The sequence below is a fragment of the Vicugna pacos genome, chromosome 11, assembly GCF_048564905.1.
Source record: "Vicugna pacos chromosome 11, VicPac4, whole genome shotgun sequence".
Lineage (NCBI taxonomy): Eukaryota > Metazoa > Chordata > Mammalia > Artiodactyla > Camelidae > Vicugna > Vicugna pacos.
The window spans coordinates 33,485,860-33,502,516 of NC_132997.1; the positions used below are offsets into that span (position 1 = coordinate 33,485,860).

The following is a 16,657-nucleotide window of genomic DNA, read 5'->3' on the forward strand; positions in this document are numbered from 1 at the left end:
AAATACTCAGGACTAAGCTGTTTATCAATATCCCTACTACTGTTACTAAACCTTTGATTAGTGACTCCACAGAAAATTATAAAAAGCACTGCTTTCAGGAAAGATGCATGTTTTAATTTATCTTTGTTGTCATTTCTCAAAAGGAACTTTTATAAGAAACTTGCTTCTAGTTGTATGAAAAAGTAAACTCTGGCTTGGAAGCAGATCTGACTTTCAGTCTTCGACACTAACAAATTGATCATGAACAAGGCACTAATCTTCAGAAACAAAAATAAAGAAAACAAATTCTATCAAATGAGTCAAAACAGGTAATTCTTGAAGATCCTTCCTGACTGCTAGGGCAAGTAGGACAGAGTAACAACGTGTATCAAGATGAAGTGATGGACATGGGTGGAGAGCAGTTCGGAATCCAACAACGATAAATGGAGAATCAAAGGAATGATGTCTGTCCAGCGGGCTGAGGTAACTGAATCAACCCCGGCTGGAGCCTCTTCTTCCCAGACCACCCGCCCCACAACCACCCGTCACTCCCGCGCACAGGTCATCCCCACTGCACCGCCCCCTCGCCACTGCCTCGGTCCACCCGTCACGCATGCGCATTATGCCCTCCTCCTGCGGCCTCAAAGGGGACCTCCCAGACCAGACGGCGGCGCCGGCTCAGCTGAGGGGCCAGTCACGTGGGGACTTCGGCCCCTTTCCCTGACGGAGACGCCCCCTCTCCGCGTCCCGGGGGCCCGCAGAGCTCCTCCCCACCACGGGGTACCGACCTTCTCCCTTCCGCCCCACCCCCGCCCCCAAGCAGCGCGGGCCCCCATCGGCCCTCCTCCAACCCTCCCAGGCTCACCCGCCGCTCCCTCGTGGTGTGACACTGGCCCCAGAAGAGCTCATTGACTCGGCAGCCCCGGAACCGCTTCCCACTCAGGGCCTGAGGGAAACACAAGTAAAAGGCGGAAGTACACAGAGACAGAAGGCGGCACTAGGCATGCGCAGATGGCCCACGCGCAGGGCCAGACTGTCAGTGCTGAACGTCAGAATTATGTTTCCCTTGCGTCTCCGCGACTAGCGGTTCGGGATTGGCTGGGAGTGCAGCCTTACTGCATGTGGGAAGTTTGGGGGGCCTGGGATAGTTCCCTAAACAGCGAGAGCCCTTCGGGGGCTCCCCAAAGGTGTTGAATTACGGCTGAGTTCTCTGTGCAGCCAGTATGCAAATTTAGACACAGAGCTGTCTAGGAGAGGGAACCTGCATGTCAATTTCACTTTTTTCAACTACTTGGAAATAGGTCCCATTAACACAATAAAAGAATAATATCTGACAATATTAACGATTCTCTCAGGAATAAAAAGCGGTGGGGGGCGGGGGGACGGACAAGAAAGCTAGTTCATTAAAATCATGAAAGCAATAAATGAAAATTGTAGATAAATCATTAATTAGACAATTGAAAAAATAACATCTTCATTTATATAAACATTTTCATTTGTTACATTAAAATTACTTGAATAAAGGGAGATATGCCCTTTCATGGATAGAAAGTTTCAGTGTTCTTTGACAAAATTCCATTAAGAATTTTTGTATGTAGTTTTTTCTCTTCGATTTGTAATATACTGTATACTTTACAAAAGCATTCTCAACTTCACCTGGAAAATAAGTAACAACTAAGTAGTTCTTTAATAATTAAATAACTATTATGTAAAATAAATAATTAAAAATAAAAATAAATAAAAATGAGTCTAAATGAACAACCAGAAAGCATTTCAAAAAGGAGAAAAATGCCTAAGAAATATCACTATGAATAATAATTTCTCTGTCATTCAAAATAGTTTGGCATCTGTTTCATGGTAACACAGCAGCCGTGATGAAGAATATTTTTTAAATGTAGGATAATAAATGTAGAATTTCAAAACAATGACGGAAAAAGTGGAGTACTCCAAACATCAGGTCATTCCCAACAATTTGGAATAAAGTTTGCATCTATAGGTCACATGTAATACAATTCAGATGGATTCAAGATTTCAAATGTTTAAAGTAAACCACTAAGTCAGTAAAAGAAAATAAACAAATTGAGATGGGAAGTTTTGACACTAAAAAAAGAAAACCAAAAGTTTAATATGATGTATTTTATTATAGAAAATAACAAACGACTCAGTTCTAGATTTTAAAAGAGTTAAAAGCAAATAAACCAGGAAATTATATTTTTACTGTTTGAAAGAAAAAATGTATTAATTAATAAGATCTTTAAATCAACAGAAGGAAAAACTAAAATGGGCTACAGAACTGAGCAGCAACAGAATAAAAAAGAAAATGCAAATGAATAATACATGTATGAAAAGGTAAATTATGAGAATTGAAAGAAATGCAAATGTTTAACTAAAAACAGGTAACATATTTATTGAGATTTAACTTTTTAATTTAAAATTTATATATACACAAAAGTTCACTTTATTTGGTACAGTTTTATGAGTTTTGACAAGTGCATAGATCTTTGTAACCACCACTGCAGTCAAACTACGGAACTGTTTCATCACTGCCTAAAAAAATTCCTTTATACTACCCTTTTGAAGTCAAAATATCTCATGACTCTTAACCTCTGGCATCCACTATGTATTCTTCATGCCTATAGGTGTGCCTTTTCTAAAAAGTATTTTTACAAATACCTACAGCAAATGTCACATTTAAAGATGAAATATAGAAAGTATCCAACTTAAAACTAGGACCAAGATAAAGATGCCTGCTAAGTCCAATTTTATTTAACATTTTTCTAAAGTTCTTAGAGTAATAAAGCAAAACAATCATAAGAAAGACAGAAAGTCCAAATAAAAGTATCCAAAATAAAAGTTTAGAAATTGGATACAGGTTCAATACAACTAATTTCAGAAAATTGGATTATTTAAAGGTACAGCTAATAATAGTCTAAAAATATGAACATCTTTACACAGAAACCAACAAAATATAATGAAGGAAAATAAGAAGATACAGATAAATGGAAGGATATAACAAATTCCTGGACAGGAAGTCTCAATATTATAAAAATGTCTATTGTCTGTATGCTGATGTACAAATTCATGGCAATCTCAAATAAAATCCCAGTAGGAAATCCATGTAGGAGAAGGAAGGATATCATGAAAGAGCCAGATAAAAATATCCAAAGGGATGTAGTTTCGGTGACTGCGCTCAGGATTTCAGTGGGAAGCCCATCCATGGGCTTGTGGGTGTACCTCAATGTGGAATTCCCCATGGGGTCCACAGTCACCACCAACGAACCAAGTGCTAAAACACACCTCCCGTATTTCTGCGGCCAGCTCCTTGTGCACACTCCCAAGCCCAGTGGCAAGAGCAAGTCTAGAAAACAGAATGCTACCAGAAAAACAGACTAGTGTCTTTGTGCAAGGAAGAAACCACAAACTTGACCTATAGTGCCATCTTCTGGAAAACAAAAGAGAGGTTTCCATTAGCCAGCTTGGTGAGTGGTAAAAGCCAGAGACATAAAAACTTAAGCATCATTCCACAAGAGGGAGTAAGAAGAGTGGAGAAAGTGTAACCATAAAAGTGAAGGGAAACCCTGATATACCAAGACAAATGTATAGTTTAACCCATCTGAAGGAGGGAAATACCCAAGGCCTGGGAGAGGACCAACCAAAAAATTAAAGGGAATGGTACTCAATGTTCAGAACCCCAGCTTTTTAAAGGATACTCATATCTCCTTCCCACCTCCATTGTACTCTTTTCAGCTCTCTGTTCACTTAGCACTTCCAAGCTCCCCAGGAAGTTCTGGGATGGGGATGGGATTTGAATTTAATGAATGGATACCTTGTTCTGTCTCTTCAGAGGCCTTGCAGCCCACCATAATCGACGTTTCCAGGAAGTACTGCATTGTCCCACCTGGCTGTGTCCTCAGTGGCATTTGAGTTTATACAAAATACAGTCTGAGTTTCTAAGGAACCGTGTGTTCTTAGAGAGTCAGACTTGGCATCCAAGATGAAGGCTCCACTCAAGTGAATTTTTCTCTCAGACCTAGACCCAAGGCCCAGCACAATAAACAGGAATCCCACCTGGAAGATCACACCCTCTTACCTGAGTTCTCCCTCTCTAGAGATTCAGGGCAGAGAGAGAATTCCAGAAAAGAACATGCATATCTTACATTTCCGTGATTGGAATTTATTATTCATCTCAAATAGAGTAAACAAAACCTGGATGGTGTCACCACTAAATGAAACCATCATAGACTATGGCTGTGGAAGGTTTGGTCCTAAGTTCAGAAGAGAAGATGAGCTGGGGCTGGAAGGGTGGACCAGCAGTCTGTGCAGGAAGTGTCACTTAATTGGAGGGGCAGTTCCTCAGTCTTTCCTTATTTTTTACTACCTTGACACTTTTCATGAGTACTTGTCAGTTATTCTGTAGAATGTCCATCAATTTGTGTTTGTCTGATGTTTTCTCATGATTAGGATGATGTTGTATGTTTGAGGCAAGAATATCACAGAAGACATGTGCATTTCTCAGAGCATCATATCAAGGGATTCATGATACTGCTATGTGTTATTACTGGAGACATCAACCGCTCTGTTAAAGTGGTGTCTGTCAGGACCCTCTGCTGTAAAGTTACTACTTTTCCCATTGTAATTAATTAATATCTTGGAGGAGACACTTTGAGGCAATGCAAATATGTCATTTCTCCTCAAATTTAAAGTCTTCTAATACTAACATCTATTAATGGATAGTGTCTGCAGCAAACATTGCTGTGCTGTTTGCCTAGTGGTGATTTTCTATTTCCTTCATTTGGATGGCTTTTAAAGATTTAAAATATTTTTAATTTCAACTTGTAATTTAAAAGAAGCTCACATCACCATCTCAGCCATAAAAACCTCCTATGCACTTACATAAGATTGGAGTTCATTGACAGGATACTAACAAATTATAGAGTTTATTTCAGCTTAGTAGCTAAAGTATCATTACCACATGGCAATTAGAAGCATAGTTTACATTTCATTTGGGATGTCAGTTTTTAAATGTTATTCCAGGCAACTAATAATTCAGAAATTGTTTTATTTCAACATTTGTGATAATAAATATCAGACTTCATCAAAGTTTATGATGTTAAAAATTGCATAACTACAATTATCTTACATAAGACAGTACTCTATTATGTATTCTCCTTATATACATATACGTGCATTTTAAATATATGGTAAGAGAAGACATAGAAGGTTATACTCTGAATAGAAATGGTTTTTTCAGGGAAGGCTACCAATGTAGAAGTGGTAGTTCAATGAAACTGTAAATATTCAATGATTTATTTTGTAAGAATTTCAAACTTTATGAAAGTTGCAAAACAGTGCAAAAAATTCCTATATTCTCCTTACCTAGATTTCCCAACTGTTAACATTTCACTGCATTTGTTTCCTTATCTATCTATCTGTCTCTATCCATGCACTCATCTTGTTATCCTCCTATTATCATTATTCTTTTTCTGAACCATTTGAAATCAATCTGTAGATATCATACATTACAATTCTTAAGTACCCTAGTGTGATTCTCCTAAAACAAGGACATTCTTTCACAAAGCCACCATCTAAACAAATAAGTCAGGAAATCAGCCTTGACAGGACACTACTGTCCAATCCACAAATCCCATTCAGATCTCAACAATTGTTCTAGCAATGTCTCTTTTCCCTTTCTGGTCCAGGAATCCATCCAGAAACCCACATTACATTTAATTGTCCATAGTTTTTCTGTCTCCTCCATTCTGGAACAGTTCCTCATATTTTGTTTTTCATGTTTTTGATAGCTTGAAAAAGTACAAGTCTTACGTTCTGTAGGATGACCCTCAGTCTGGGTCCGTACTGTGTTTCTTCATTATCTGACCTAGGTCATGCTTTCTTGGTAGTAACCACAGAAAAGATATATTGGTGTATCACATTAGGGGGCACACCATGTTGACAGTGGTGATATTAGGTTGATCATCTTGTCATTTTGGTGTCTGCCAGGTTTTCCCACCACAATACCACCATTATTCCTTTTGTAATTGGTATTTGTTGGAGATAAATTTCTGAGATTATGCCAATAACCCCATCATCCACTTACCAATCTTAGTGTTTATTAACAATCTTACCCAAATTAATCATTACTATAATGTTATCAAACAGTGGTTTCTTATTCCCATCATTCCTCATTTATCTAGTAAGGAAGAGGTTTTCCTTCTCCTCATTTATTTATCTTTATATCAATATGGATTCGCAGTTTCCTATTTTATACAATAGATTATATTACATTATTAATATTCATTTTTATGCTCAAATTGTTCCAGATTTGGCCAATAAGAGCACCTTCAAAATGGCTCCTGTATACTTTTGCTTTGTCTCCCTTATGCCTTGAGAATGCTTTGCTTTCCATCGCAAGATGATAGTTGAGGCTCAGCTGCCTTCCCAGGTCCAGGTCTGGAATGAACAACTTACTAAGTTCGGCTTCCTTTTAAGTGAAAGATGGTATATAGATACAAAAATCTGGATGCTAAGCCCTCTCAGCAGAAAGAGCTCGGAAACATATGTACAGAGAACATTCGTACACACACATAATACATACATATGTGTGTATATATATGTTTATTTGTGTACATATATAACATATATACACCTATATCAGTTATACATGTATTTTAAAATCATCAATTGATACCAATACTTCCAACTGCAACTCAATACCTGATGGTCCTGTTTAGTCTTCTGCCTTTCCATGTTTGTAAATACTTGCTTTCAACAGTGAGAAGCTTGGCTCACATTTTTGATACATTCACCTTTCCCTCAATGTAATCAGTCTCCTAACCAAGCCAACAACCTCCTCTATCTACAGCCTCCTTAACTCCCACACCACAGTGCCCTGTGTCCTGTGACATGAACAGTCACACGATTCTGTTCCCATGTGAGGAGCCCCTCACTAACCTGTGGTAGGACTGCTGCCAATGCCGCTGTGTTAGGAAGGGAAGGGAAAAGAAGGGAAGCCTTGTAATTTTTAAAAAGAATATATTCCAATATTATCTGTAAAATATAATTAATAATACAAACTAAGAAATAATGCTATAGACTGAATGTGCCCCCCCAAAAAAATCGTACTCAGAAACGTAATCCCAATATAATAGTATTTGGAGGTGGGGCCTTTGGTGGGTCACTAGGTCATAAGACTGGAGCCCTCACAAGTGATATTAGCACCCTTATAAAAGAGATCCCTCCCCATGTCTGCCATGTGAGGACACAGGGAGAAGACAAAGAGCAGGCCTTCAACAGACTCAGACTCTGCCCACACCTTGATCTTGGCCTTCTCCATCTCTAGAAGTGTAAGAAATAGCCACCCATTATTTAGAAGCTGCCCAGTCTATGGCATTTTGTTATTGCGACCCAAATGGACTAAGACATTAAATTAGACAATGGAGGTTCACAGTTTCTAGTCCCATTAAGGATGGCGGGAGGTTCCTAAACTTAGCTCCTACATCCATCTCCTACTGAGACAGTAATTTCTTCTCCCTGATCCACATTTTCATCATCATTACTACGGCCACTACATTCCCACTTCCCTGGCTTCAGTAAATGTTAAATTCGACCATTTCTAGCACAGTTCCGGACACTTAGCAAATGTTCGATAAAATGTCTCCAGTCATTATTCAGAGGGTATCAAGAAGGAAAGTTGCTTAAGAAAACTCAGCCACTCCTTCCTCCCTGCAGGACATCCACAGGTCCTCTTCCTCTCAATGTTGTGGCTGATGCCAGCCCAGGAACAAAATTCCAGGGCCCAGAGACCAACAGATCAGGAGTAAACATGCACACCAATCATGGCTGCTAATCACCTCCAACTTCCTTTACTGTTTCAAGGAACATGACTCAAGAGACTCATGTGTGGAGAAGACTACATGAGAGGCCTCAGTTATAAGTACATAGCTATCAGCTCAAATTCCTCTGAGCTCTGAATGCATAGGCTTCCTCTAGGAAAGGTTCTTAGAACCAGCTTAATTTTCAACCAAGTCTGCGTTTTCATTTATAGCTTAACATTATTAGCTAAATTAAAGCAGTAAAAACTATATGATTTATTTGTTAAGTACAAACTATTCTTTGGAAATGGGTTTAAACTAAGAGATAATTTGTAAGAATAGTACAAATAACCTTTTTATCCTGAACCATTGAAATTAGGTTGCCACAATGATGCCCTCTTCACTCCCAAATACTTTAGTAGTAAGAATACTCTTCATAATCACATTTCAACCATCAAAACCAGGAACTTAACACTGATGCCTACCACCTAATCCTCACACCCATTTGAGTTACACCCACTTGCTGAATAATTGCCTGTAGAGCAAAATAATTCAATCCAGGTTCACATATTGTGACTTCACTTCTCTTTAGTCTCCTACAAACACTTTCTCAGGTTTCTTTTCTTGACTTGCATGATCTTGAGACCTTTGAAGATTATGAGCCATTTATTTTGAACAGTGCTTCTCAGTTTGGGTTTGCTTGGTGTTTTCTCCTGCATAGATTCAGGTTATGCATTTTTGGCTGTGTTCCTCTCACTGCATTCTATTACATGGTACACAAACTCAATTTGTTTCAACACTATTTATGTTAACTTTAACCGCTTGATTAGATTGGGTCAGCCAACTTTGAAAGCTACTTTTTCCCATTGTAACCATGTTTCTGCTTTACCAGCTGTTCCCTGTCATGTTTTGTTAATAGTATATGCTTGAGCAACTGCAAGGCTGGAGGAGGGAAAAAGCACGTGCTCCTTCCTGTTTGTTTCCTGTGAACTTCCCATCTGCCAGCGCCACCCCAGCAATGCTTCTTCACCAAGGTATACAGTGCCTTCTCAGAGCCCAGTTAAATCCAGTTTAGTTTTTCTTAACACTTGCAAATCAGCCTCCTCATGCCTCGTGAGCGACACCAGTGTCAGTCAGCCAGTCCTCTCTCCGTAGCTAATACGGATCCCAATTCCATGAAGCACCTCTTCTGGGCCCAGAGATAACCACATCAGTGGAATAGGGTCCCCTTTCAGAGGTCTTCAGCTCTGCGGGATGCCTGCTCTGTTGTGGTGTAAATATATGATGAAACAACAATATTTAGTGTAGGCAACCCTGGTATATCTCACAAAAGTTATTCAGGCAAGGGTACAGCATTCCACTATTCTTATTTTAGGGTCTAAAACAAAAATCAAACATACATGAAATAGCTGTTAAAGAGTATAATATATATAAGATTGACAAAGCTCAGAGGTTATTCACATATACATTTAAAGCTGCTACTCTGATGATTCAACCCATTTGTGTCTTTTTCAAAGCTACATATTCCATGGTGACCATGATTAGGTAAACATACTGTTATATTACTAATAATATATTCAGTACTGCATTCAAAACTTTGCTTCTAGAATTAGATTATTTCTGGATAAAGATTTCCCCCAACATTTCTTAAACTGACAATTTCCGATACATATTCTCTGATAACATAAATTTTGAAATGTTTTTCAAGATTATAAAGTTTTATTCTACACTCAGTTATCTGATGTTCAATAAGATGTTGAGTCTTTGAAAATTGTCCTACATTCATTTCATTTTGGGGTTTTTCCATTGTAAATATCTGACTTATAAAATTTTTCACTTGCTGATGAAGGTTTAATAAAATGCAGGATATTGACAAGGGTTTCTCCCTTACTGAACTCTCTGACATACAATGTTTCTCACAACTCCATTAGATTCACATATGAGATAAGGGATGGCTAAGATATGCTATGGCAACACACAGACCTAAACATGTAATTGCTCAACACAAGTTTGTTTCTTGTTCATGAAAAGACTTTAGGATGCAGGTAGAAAAGGGAGGGCTCTGCTCGGGAAGTCATGCAGAGATCTTGGTTTCTTCCAACTTGTGAATCTCTCATCTCCAATGACTAGCTCCCAACCTGTCCTGAGGATAATCTCCATTGCTCTTTGATAGGGAAAGAAGTGGGAAGCAGGAAAGAGTTCAAATAAGGTCCTTTACAAGCTTGGAAAAATACAAACCAAATATACTCACATTTTGAGTCAGAGCTTGATCACATAACCTCACTGGTTAGAAGAAAGGCTAGAAAATCTGGACTAGTTGTGAGGACTGGGAAAAACATAGCCAGTTTCTGCCACATAGGGTTTCTACCCTATGTGAATTCCCAGATGATTAGTAAGGGTGGATTTCTGGCAGAAAGTTTTTCCACACTCATCTCATTTATAAGGTTTCTCCCCTGTGAGTTCTCAAACGATTATTGAGGGTAGATTTTTGACAGAAATTCTTCTCACATTCATTACATTCATAGTGTTTTTTCCCCTGTGTGAGTTCTCTGATGTTTAGTCAAAGTTGACTCCTATGAAAAGTTTCCCACATTCATTACACTGAAATGGTTTCTCTCCTGTGTGAGTTGTCTGATATATATCAATACTGACTTCTAATGGAAAGTTTTACCATATTCATTACACTGAAAGGGTTTCTCTCCTGTGTAAACTCTCTGATGTTTTTTTCTTTTTAACATTTTTTATTGATTTATAATCATTTTATAATGTTGTATCAAATTCCAGTGTAGAGCACAGTTTTTCAGTTATATGTGAACATATATATATTCATTGTCACATTTTTTTCTCCATGGGCTACCATAAGATCTTGTATATATTTCCCTGTACTATACAGTATAATCTTGTTAATCTATTCTACAATTTTGAAATCCCAGTCTATCCCTTCCCACCCCCTGCCCCTTGGTAACCACAAGTTTGTATTCTATGTCTATGAGTCTATTTCTGTTTTGTATTTATGCTTTGTTTGTATGTTTATTTTTTTAGATTCCACATATGAGCGATCTCATATGGTATTTTTCTTTCTCTTTCTGGCTTACTTCACTTAGAATGACATTCTCCAGGAGCATCCATGTTGCTGCAAATGGCGTTATGCTGTTGGTTTTTATGGCTGAGTAGTATTCCATTGTATAAATATACCACTACTTCTTTATCCAGTCATCTGTTGATGGACATTTAGGCTGTTTCCATGTTTTGGCTATTGTAAATAGTGCTGCTATGAACACTGGGGTGCAGGTGTCATCCTGAAGTAGGGTTCCTTCTGGATATAAGCCCAGGAGTGGGATTCCTGGGTCATACAGTAAGTCTATTCCTAGTCTTTTGAGGAATCTCCACACTGTGTTCCATAGTGGCTGCACCAAACTGCATTTCCACTGGCAGTGTAGGAGTGTTCCCCTTTTTCCACACCTCTCCAGCATTTGTCATTTGTGGATTTTTGAATGATGGCCATTCTGACTGGTGTGAGGTGATACCTCATTGCAGTTTTGATTTGCATTTCTCTGATAATTAGTGATATTGAGCATTTTTTCATGTGCCTTTTGATCATTTGTATGTCTTCCTTGGAGAATTGCTTGTTTAGATCTTCTGCCCATTTTTGGATTGGGTTGCTTATTTTTTTCTTATTGAGTTGTATGAGTTGCTTATATATTCTGGAGATCAAGTCTTTGTCGGTTTCATTTGCACAAATTTTCTCCCATTCTGTAGGTTGTCTTTTTGTTTTACTTATGGTTTCCTTTGATGTGCAGAAGCTTATAAGTTTCAATAGGTCCCATTTGTTTATTCTTGCTTTTATTTCTTCTAGGAGAAAATTTTTGAGATGTATGTCAGATAATGTTTTGCCTATGTTTTCCTCCAGGAGGTTTATTGTATCTTGTCTTATGTTTAAGTCTTTGATCCATTTTGAGTTGATTTTTGTATATGGTGTAAGGGAGTGTTCTAGCTTCATTGTTTTACATGCTGCTGTCCAGTTTTCCCAACACCATTTGCTGAAGAGATTGTCTCTATTCCATTATATATTCTTGCCTCCTTTGTCGAAGATTAGTTGACCAAAAGTTTGTGGGTTCATTTCTGGGCTCTCTATTCTGTTCCATTGGTCTATATGTCTGTTTTTGTACCAATACCATGCTGTCTTGATGACTGTAGCTCTATAGTATCGTCTGAAGTCTAGGATGTTGTCCGTTTTTATGACTGAGTAGTATTCCATTGTATAAATATACCACATCTTCTTTATCTAGTCATCTGTTGATGGACATTTAGGCTGTCTCCATGTCTTGGCTATTGTAAATAGTGCTGCTTTGAACATTGCGGTTGAGGTGTCATTTTGAAGTAGGGTTCCTTTTGGATATATGCCCAGGAGCAGGATTCCTGGGTCATACAGTAAGTCTATTCCTAATCCTTTGAGGATTCTCCATACTGTTTTCCACAGTGGCTGCACCAAACTGCATTCCCACCAGCAGTGTAGGAGGGTTCCCCTTTCTCCACAGCATTATCTCACATACATCTCAAAAATGTTCTCCTAGGGCAGTCTACCCAAGCAATAGAAATAAAAGCAACAATAAACAAATGGGACCTAATGAAACTTACAAGCTCCTGCACAGCAAAGGAAACCATAAGTAAAACAAAAAGACAACCTATGGAATGGGAGAAAATTTTTGCAAATGAACCGACAAAGGCTTGATCTCCAGAATATAAAAGCAGCTCATATGACTTAATAAGAAACAACCAAACAACCCAGTTCAAAAAATGGGTAAACTCTCTGATGTTGAATGAGGGCTGACTTCTGGCAGAAAGTTTTCCCACATTCACTGCTTCCGTGGGCTTTTTCTCCAATCTGTGTTTTCTGATGCTCTGTGAGGGCTGATTTGTGACTGAAGGTCTTCTCACATAAATCACATTCATAGGGTTTCTCTCCTGTATGAATTCTGATGGACCATGTGGGTCGACTTCTGCTGGAAGGATTTCCCACACTCAGCACATTCATGGAGTTTCTCACCTGTATGTGTTCTCTGATGCACTGTGAGTTTTGACGTGTGATTGAATTTTTCCCACATTCGTTATATTTGAATAGCCTCTCTCTTTTCTGATTTCCCTGAAGTTGAGTGAAGTGCGACATTCTGCTGAAATTATTTTCAATTTGATTGCTTTCATATTGTTTCATTTCCATTTAGATTCCATGACATTTCAAAACTGAGGGTTTCTCACAGGTTTCCTCAAGTCCATTATATTCACAGAGTTTCTCTCCTGTGTGAATTTGCCTATGCGGAATTATTATGGTCTTTTTCCTGGCTTTTCCACCATTATCATATTCAAAAGTCTTCTCTGAAGTTAGAATATTTAGGTGCTGAATAATACCATTATTATATCCAATGGTTTTTTTATTTTGATTATTTTCATAAGAATTCTCTCGAGTATGAGCTTTCTCCTGCTTAATATCAAGTAATTTCTTATGTACATTTAATATATCAGGGTTCCTTCTTAAAGAGTTTCTATTACTATCAATTGATATTGCAATATTTTTCAAGTATATTCCACCTAAATCATACTTGTAGGGCATTTTTCTTAAAGGAATAAAGTTTGTGCTCATATTAGATAATTTTCCTAAAGGATTAACTTTCTTTGAGGTCTGTGTTGTGTTGTTGAAAGCAACTTGTGGAAAATATTTGTCTTGGTTTTCCTGGATTCTCTCTGTTAGGTTATGAGCTTTGCAGTCTTCTAGAAATAAAAATATTAAACATATAAAAATTTGAACATATTCCTAATAGAATTGGACTAAGATACAAGTGTCCTGAGGGGAGGCTATAGCTCAGTGTTAGAGTATGTGCCTAGCATGCATGAAGTCCTGGGTTCTATCCCCAGTACCTCCATTAAATAAATAAATAAATAGATAAATTAGGTAATTTTATTAGTAAATATAGGCTTAAATAAACCTCTGCCCCTCCCCCCCCCAAAACAAACAAAAACTTTAAAAAAGATTCTAGTGTCCTATTATATATTTAACTTTTGGCTTCAGCAGTCTCTCAAGATCAAAGTGCCTTTTTCTCACTTAGTTTGTTTGTGAAAACAAATGTGGAATAGAGAGAGCAAAATTAAAAAATAAGCCGACATGTAATCATCCAGCATTTTACAACTAAAACTTTCAAAATGGATACAGATGAATATATAAACTCAAGAAACAGTGAACAGAGAATGGAAGATTTTACAGGAGTGGTAGATTCAGGTAGGAAGAAAATCACAGTGACTGGGGTGGGTCCAGCTGAGCTAATGAAGAGTAACTGGGATGACAATGAAAACCAGTAGGTAAAGGTGTTAATGGGAGAAATATGAGAAACTGAAGAGACAGACTACAGAGTAAATCTAATACGTTCAAACCTACATTGTTTTAATAACATCGTGACAAGTTTTCATGCTTTCATTTGAACTTCCCTTATTCTCATTCTACACATAATGGCAAAGTAAATTCCTGAATGCACCAACTGCTTCATGTTTCAGGGAAGAGTTATTAGCTGGAACTCTAATCCCCTCTTCTAGCTGTGATTCACAGGAACATACAAAAGTACAAAACAATGACAGACTAAGGGGCCCCATGGCAATCTAGATCTGATGTATTGCTCTGTTTTGGCTGTGACACCTTAATGTTGCTCTGTCATAGTTGTTCAACAGGTGAACTATCATATCATAATAGTCACATTTATGTTTACTTACTTTTCCTTAAAACTTTGCCTGTTTCACACAAAAATACTTCATTTTGCTTTATATTTCATATCTCACATTTTAACATTTTAGGCTCCTACTTACTGTTAGAATTTAAGGACTGTATTTTTCAGTCCAATCCCAGAAAATGGGCAACAACTATGTTTATTTACCATTTAAAAAGTCCTGTGCATATTTGTTATCCACCACAACAAAATCTGTCCCAAGCTGAGAAACCACTGACCTGAGCCAAGCACCACATAGAAAACTGTTACAAGTCATCATTCTAGCAAATTTACGTCAACTAAATGCACATCAGATTTTCAACCTACCATTCTACAACCCCACAATTAATATCCTCTGCCCCAGTCTAGTAAGTTCTTTGTCTCATTGAATTGCTTTTCCTCCACAGCAAGTTGAAAGTGTGTTCTCACACTCAGCCTGTGTTCTAGCCTTGGCTCTACTTAATATCTAGAAAAAAATGACATAATACTATTACTCCAAATCTCCAAGAATGCCTTTTCAAATCTACCTGCTTTATAAACACTCAAATTTATATTTACTCTAAGTGTAAAAGTAGTGCCTATCTAGACCTGTTGTTTTAACACAACCTGAGCACTACTTTCTAACATACTGTATTTCATCTACTGTAAGGTACATATACTTAACATTCTAAAGTCAGGATGCATCTCATAGTTGATCACAGACCTGTGATCAGCAGGTCACAGTATAGTGGGCAGAATAGTTTTTCCTTAGATGTTCATCAAATAATGGTCCAGTAATAAACTACAGTTTCGTGGATTTGAGAGAAGATGACAAGTTATTCTTAATTAAGTGCCAAATTTAAAGTGCTTCGTGCAATTTTATTCTCATTCTTATAACCAAAGGATGGCAAACTTTTCCTTAAAGGGCAAAATAGTACATATTTCAGGCTTTGCAGTCCATACTACCTGTCACAATATTGAACTCTGCTATTAAGCATGAAATCAGCCAGAAACCATGTGTAGATAAATGAGCTTGGTTGTGCTGCAAAAAAAAATTTATTCATAAAAACATGTGGCAGGTTTCCAGCCATAGTTTGCTTTGCTCTAACAATACCCAATGCTCATAGCAGATGTTATTAACTCTCCTATTTCTTCTGAAGTTGAGTGATTTTTAAATCAATAGACTTCAATAAGCTCTGTGTATCAGCATTAACTGGAAAGCTTTTTCTAAACACAAATGTTTAGACACTGTGCCATTTTATGTCTGATGCATCAGAATTATAGGCTCATAACCTGAGCATGTATTCAGAAAGAGTCCCCTCAAAGTGTTTTCAGAATATGAAGTTCTTCCTCTACCTGGTTCCAGTCAACATGGGTTTACCAAAAGTCTATTTCAGGTTATATACTTAAGTAAGAAAGAGTACCAGAGTAGCCATTTTCTTTCCTAGATCATAAACCAGATATGAAAAAAGCTTGATACTATTAGATAACAGATTCTATGACTTTTGTTTAGTTTTGTGTAAAAGACCCAGCACACGCTGAGTGTCAAGAGAAAGAGATGCTAGGGGCTCAAACATTCAAGAACTGTTTCTTGTAAGATGACAAACTTAACCTACACTTTAAGGATATGCAATATAGTAACAGTAAAAATCATCTTTTATTATATACTGAGCACTTTTCTTTATTAATTCATTTAGTATCTAGCCAAGGAAAGAAAATAATGAAGAAAGGTGTGACATAGAAAAATATCCAAAATGAATATATGTATGTATATGTTTGACTGAAACATTATGCTGTACATCAGCAATTGACACAACATTGTAAACTGACTATACTTAAAAGAAAAGAAAAGAAAAGAAAAGAAAAGAAAAGAAAAGAAAAGAAAAGAAAAAGAAAAGAAAAAAATATGTGCTACACCTAAGTGGCATTTGAGGAGAGGGGATAAAATGTTTAGCGACAGTACAGGCAACAGAAAAACAAAATTAAGGAAGCCAAATCAGACCATAAAGTGATAGTCAATGGCAGGCAAGTAATTAAATTTCATGAAATAAATAATAGGGGAAACATAAATTTATCTTGTCAGGCTACTGAAAGAAAACGATGTTCTAGGTGAAACAAAAAAAAAAAGCACCACCACCT

At 37.4% G+C, this 16,657-nt stretch overlaps 1 protein-coding gene across 1 annotated transcript in view; it reads right to left on the minus strand.

Moving 5' to 3' along the window:
• The window catches only part of LOC102543860 (uncharacterized), a 67,494-nt gene that overhangs the window by 38,741 nt on the left and 12,096 nt on the right, over positions 1-16,657 (minus strand). Inside the window, exon 3 of the mRNA XM_072971073.1 lies at positions 845-925. The gene's annotated coding sequence lies outside the window, so the exon portion shown is untranslated. The remainder of the gene's footprint in view (positions 1-844; positions 926-16,657) is intronic.